This window comes from Protobothrops mucrosquamatus, unplaced genomic scaffold (genome assembly GCF_001527695.2).
Source record: "Protobothrops mucrosquamatus isolate PMUCROS unplaced genomic scaffold, P.Mucros_1.0 scaffold2473, whole genome shotgun sequence".
Taxonomy (NCBI): domain Eukaryota; kingdom Metazoa; phylum Chordata; class Lepidosauria; order Squamata; family Viperidae; genus Protobothrops; species Protobothrops mucrosquamatus.
Window position 1 is genome coordinate 210,578 of NW_015388543.1, and position 6,000 is coordinate 216,577.

The 6,000-nt window shown below is 36.6% G+C and overlaps 1 protein-coding gene across 1 annotated transcript in view; it reads right to left on the reverse strand.

Moving 5' to 3' along the window:
* The window catches only part of FZD3 (frizzled class receptor 3), a 29,727-nt gene extending 23,994 nt beyond the window's left edge, over positions 1 to 5,733 (reverse strand). Inside the window, exon 1 of the mRNA XM_015825067.1 lies at positions 5,718 to 5,733. The gene's annotated coding sequence lies outside the window, so the exon portion shown is untranslated. The remainder of the gene's footprint in view (positions 1 to 5,717) is intronic.
* Positions 5,734 to 6,000: the final 267 nt, after the last annotated feature.

Sequence of the window (6,000 nt, forward strand, 5' to 3'; positions counted from 1 at the left end):
TCAGTACCTTAATTTGATAAATATTTTTTCCCACTAATAATTTACCATTAAAGCAAGAAGTTTATTTCAGATTCACTGAGAAAATATAATCAATATATACGAGTCTTTTCTCTTTAATATACTTTGGAAGTAAACTAGGACATTTTTTTTCTCAGAGAAATATATTGGGCTTTGCACATGATTAGAATTAATGATCATCCAAAATAATTTATTAATAGAACATAGGACAATGGTGGTGAACCTATGGCACGCGTGCCAGAGGCGGCACTCAGAACCCTCTCTGTGGGCACATGTGCCGTCGCCCCAGTCCTAGGCCTTCAGCTGGGTTTTATAAAACCTTTTCACTTTAGGCCTCCACTGCCGTGTGCAAAAAAAAAAAAAAAAGGTTCAATCAGTCAATTTCAACTTCTCGCGGGGAAAAAAGATCTTGCAAAGTTGATTGATTGAACTTTTTAATCCCACCCAGTCAGCTGTTACCACCACAGCCACACCCAGCCAATGGGCCATGGCCACCCAATGGGCCACACCCAGCCAATGGGCCATACCCACTTGGGACTCGACGATGCATAAGTGGGTTTTGGGTTGCAGTTTGGGCACTCAGTCTCTAAAAGGTTCGCCATCACTGACATATGACCTGTATATTAATTTCTAATTTTCTTATTTTAAAGTATACAAGTTCCATACATAATCACATAAAGATAAATATTTTAAAAAACTATAATGCTTTAACTAAGCAATAAAAAAGCAATGATTATTTTCAGATGCAGGTTCATGTTCAAGCATAATCAGTACTGTTTAAACAGAAAACTAGTATTTATGTATAGTAAATGTCAGGGTGGATTTGATTTAAATCAAGTCGATTTAAATCACGATTTAAAATGATTTAAATCACTAGTAAAAAGGCTTGATTTAAATCAACTCTATTTAAATTATACTTTTTAAAGAGCAACTGTCATCTCTGTCCCACAATGACTCCTCTTCTGACCCGCTATTGACTCACTGACAGTCCCATTCACTTTAATGGGACGGCTGATGATGCAGCAGTGACACAACAAGGTGAGGGACGTGGCGGGCAGCAGGTGAGTGGATGCCCACTAACAGGCACTGCCATGATGGATCTGAAATGACAGGTACTCTTTAAATGTAAGGACTCATTCTTGCTGGTAGTTAAAATCTTTAATATTATTATTTGCAAACAAAATGAAGGTTTAGTATTTAGAATAATAAGCTGTCATGTTAGTAAAACAGCGATATCAGAACTGATTTTAGGTTAATACGTTAATCACACATAGTTGGAGAACTACTCAAATTCTTTTATTTAATTAAAACACTTAGAGCCTGGTACAGATGCATTTCTCTTCAAACAATCATACAGCTTGTAGTGTACACAGATTTGCAAAGCAATGGGATAAAGGAGTATTCCTGAACTTTGTTTTACGATTTATCTCATGGTTACTGTGAAATTGTGTGAATGCATCAATGGAGCACGTTATCTCAGCTTGCAGAGCTTGGATTCATTGAATGAGTTTACCAAAAATGTAAATATCAACTGTATAACAAACAGTATGTTGAGTCTCAATCTCAGTAATTAAAAGGGGAAGATGCAAATTTTAATTTGCTATTAAAACTTCATTATTTTGTAAACATATTTAATACCACTTGAGGCATTTAAGCCACAAATGTTAGAATAAATTTTCTGTAATTTACTATTATTTATATTTATTTTTCTGTAACAAAACTGTTTTTGTTATATATGGGCACTGCATTTGGTCTTAAGATTACATCTTGGGAATTGATACACAGATTTCCAAAAGAACAAGTGTGAACAAATGATAAAACATATGTCACATCATCATGATGCAAATCAACTGAAACACTTTTTTACTTAGGTCCCGTACCATAACACAAGTACACAGCATCAGGGTGAACATATTTCATCACTCAAGATATCTATGGCTATATGCCAAAAAGTATATAGGATCAAGATAAAAATATAAGGTATTTTTCCATTAAAACAGAGTTAATATAATTTCTAGACCATTTAATAATGTTCATATTTTGTCATATTAAACATTTTGGTGATATCTCCTACAGGGTCTCTGGCAACTAAATCAAACTATCAGGCTTTACTGAGATTCAGCATATACAATCTTCAAAATATACAACTAAGAAACATTCATTTATGTATTTACATTTATTTACATAACTTAGATTCTGCTCATCTCCAAATTTGTTTATACTTCAAAAGCAAATAAATCAAATTAATAAACAGGTGACAACAGTAAAAAAAGAGACCCCCCAAAGCTTTTAGGAAGCCAACAACCACCCTGCCCAATAAAGTATGTGAACTGCCAGCTAATATAAAACATTGCTACTTCAATTTCCAACAGCATACCAGCTTTTTAATCTCATCACAATTATTTAAGTTGTGCTGCCACTCACATTTTACTTCATATACAACAATCATGCACATAACAACTCAGATAATATATGATAGTAAGGATCATGTAACTCGGGGAAAAACCCTCAATATTTCTGCATATTACTGAAATGATCCATATAATCACTAATGACAATAATAATGTACCTCTGGAACTTAGACAAAGATGTATTCTATAAGTTGTTAGTGGTACCATTTTTAATATTTCAACAGCAAACTACTAGTTCTGAAATTTAAGTGTGAAAGAACAATCCAGTGACATAAGTAGGGAAGAAAAATCAGATTCCTTAATTGTCAACTAATGGATCCTAAGCATATCAACAAGAGGGATAGAATCAGGATCACATGAAGTGTTGATACTGCTTTATAGTGCTTTGGTAAGACCATACTTGGAATATTGTGTCCAGTTTTGGTCACCATAATACATAAAAGATATTGAGACTCTAGAAAAGTGCAGAGAAGAGCAACCACGATGATTGAGAGACTGGAGACTAAAACATGGAGAACAACTGAAGGAACTGGGCATATCTAGGCTAGTGAAAAGAAGGGCTAGGGATGACATGATAGCAGTCTTCCAATATGTAAGAGGCTCCAAAGCACCTGAAGATGGGACAAGAAGTAATGGATGAAAACTTATCAAGGAGAAATCCAAAACAGAACTAAGGAGAAATTTCCCAAGGGTGAGAACAATTAATCGGGGAACAGTTTGCCTCTAGAAGTCGTGGGTGCTTCACCATTGGAGGCTTTTAAGAAGAGATTGGGCAGCCATTTGTCTGAAATGGTATAGTGTCTCCTGCTTGAGCAGGGGGTTGGACTGGAAGACCTCCAAGGTACCTTCCAACTCTGTTATTCAGGTTTGTTCTATTCTTATGGCTACTGTCTGATTTCTAAAAGAAAGCAGATGCACAAAATAGAACATAATCTCTTAAAGCACTAAAAAAATTAGTTCAATGATTCCCGTATCCTGGTCTTGTCAAATAATCAGTGGTTTGCAGAAGTCTACCAGGTTGTCAACTACAGCTTCCCACCATCCTCAGTGCTAGACAGGAGCTTAAACCAAAGTCTACTAATCACTTCAGTGCCCACCTCCTAGATTCCTTGCAAGTTCAGCTAGTTCATGAAAATGAATCAGTGGCTGAAAAAAAGTTCATTGAAGCATACAGGTGATAAAAATAGCAATACATCAGAATTCACAAACTGACAACAGAAAATAGATCCCAAGTTACCGACTGTGAGTCTGTAAGTGGATGCTAACTGCAACTGTGATCTCGCATAAGTAATTCAAAAAGAAAAGTGCAAATAGGAAATACATAGATGAGTATCTTAATAAAGGACATAGAGTGGAGATCAACTTGCCCCTATCACCTTAGTACTCAAGAAATTTCTACAGAAGATCATTCCATCATGTTTGTGCTAAAAATAATATTATGGCATAGGATATACAAAATAATCTAAAAGTGAAAAAGCATGCAGTTTGGAGATTTTTTTGGTTGAAAATTTAGCTTAAAATAGCTTTTAAACAGGCAGGGCAGGGAAGCATACACAAATGCAACTATAATCATGATCTTATTTATCAAAAAATTTCTTAGTTTTGCAAATAAAAATAGAGAAAATGTTTAATTGAAATCTTTAATTTCAAATATTTATTTAGGAGTCCACAACTGCTAAAAGTTTACGAAGTAGTGATTTGGGAATCTCTCATTGCATTATTGGAATAAAAATAATTCACATTAAATAATCTTTGCTTATAGGATTATTCTATAATATCTTCCAAAGAATTATCTCATAAATTAAAAAAGGAAATTTACTCTCTATGCTACCATCTACTGAAATGAAAAACTTTCCCATACATGTTCCTTAGTACTCAATGCCTTGTATGGCACTCAGTAAAATTTTAACTAATAAAATTTCTCCTTCTGTATTAAAACACTAATCTCATTTTCTTTGCATATTTAATATTTTAGTTTTCCTATGAAGCACACAATTGCTTCTATCATTACTGGATGGAAATTAAAACAGGACAAAAGTGGTTATGTAAAATGTATTTGCTGCTAGAATTATGGTGGCGACAATGAAGGAAGCATCTCTGCAGTATTAAGATATCATAAGAATAGGAAAATTGTTTTGCGGAATCAGGATCCTTTCTACAATTTCTTTTCCAGCATCAATAAGACTGAAAGGCAATCCACAAAAGCGGTTTCTTTATGTATTTATCACCTGTCTTTCTTCTAGAGAAAGAGTAAAGCAAAGAGATTTTCACATTTGTGTACTATAGATTATGCACTATTGATGATTTGGAATATCAATTTCTCAATGGAAAGTTATTTTCCATCTAAAAAAAGGTTATTCTAAATCAACTCTGACTGAGGATTACTTCTAGCTCCTGCAAAACACATCCTTGGTGAAAATAATTCAGTATACATTCCTCCTTATTTAAGTGCCTACATACAAGATGCAAGGTAGTAAATCAAAAAGATTGTGTTTTCTTTAATTGCTCCCCCCCAGAATGAGGTTCAGTACAGGCAATCTCAGTTACATTAAAAGATTTGACCTTTAATTAAATATCACTTTAAAAATCTTATTTCACACATTTTGCCTTATTTGTTTGACAGTCACTACGGAGGTCTAGGTTAGGTTCAGTCAGATGTAAAAAGCTTTAAGAAAATTAATGGTCACATAAGCAATTATTATTATTTCATGATGTTATGTATCTGCTCCCTTATATCCTGGGGGGGGGCGAAAAATGGGGAAAACAAAGACAGAAAGCCTCCATTAATCCTCCCCCTTTCTTTCCCCATCTAAAAAGATAGAGCATAATCAGATACGTACTTAATTTGTCTCGTCTTTCAGTGCCAAGCCCACTTTGACCTGAAGATATGAGAGAATATGGGAGAGATAGAGAAGGGGCCAGAGGACGGGAGAGCGGCAGAGAAGGAGAGAGATACCCTGCAGCCTTTTTCTCCAACCTCCTCTCCTTCAGCAAGGCTGAATCGCGTTTTTATTGTCCTAAGGAGCGAGCAAGAGAAGGCAACCTACCCTTAGTTGCTGAGACCGAGGATGTTAGGCACTGTAGTCCAACACAAATGGCCTAGCTGGGGGGGGGGGGCAGCTACTATGGGGCGAGAGAAACTGGTCTCCACACAAAAGAAAAAGAAAGCGGAGCGTTCATACTTCCTTTTTGGAAGAAAATTAAGGGCTCCTCCTTTTCTACCGGCTGAGGAACGAGGAAGAGGATGAAAGACCCCCCCTCCCTTTTCTCCGCCACCGTTTACTGTACCTGCCTCCGGCTCCTTTTCCTCCTCCTCCTCCTTCAGGTGCCTCCGCCACTCCAGGTCCATCGAGTACAATATGCCGGCGAACAACTTCCTCAACGGCCACCGCCGCGCCTTTTCTCCTCACACTCTGCCCCGCCCCCTCACGAGTCTTGAATGCTGGTGGGGGAGGGGGGAGAAAGACGAAGAAAGAAGAGAAAAAAGCAGCCAATGAAATCCCGATCACTGCCGCGACTCTCGCTTGGTTACTAGGTAGAACAAAAGAAGGGGGGGGGAGGACACTCTGCT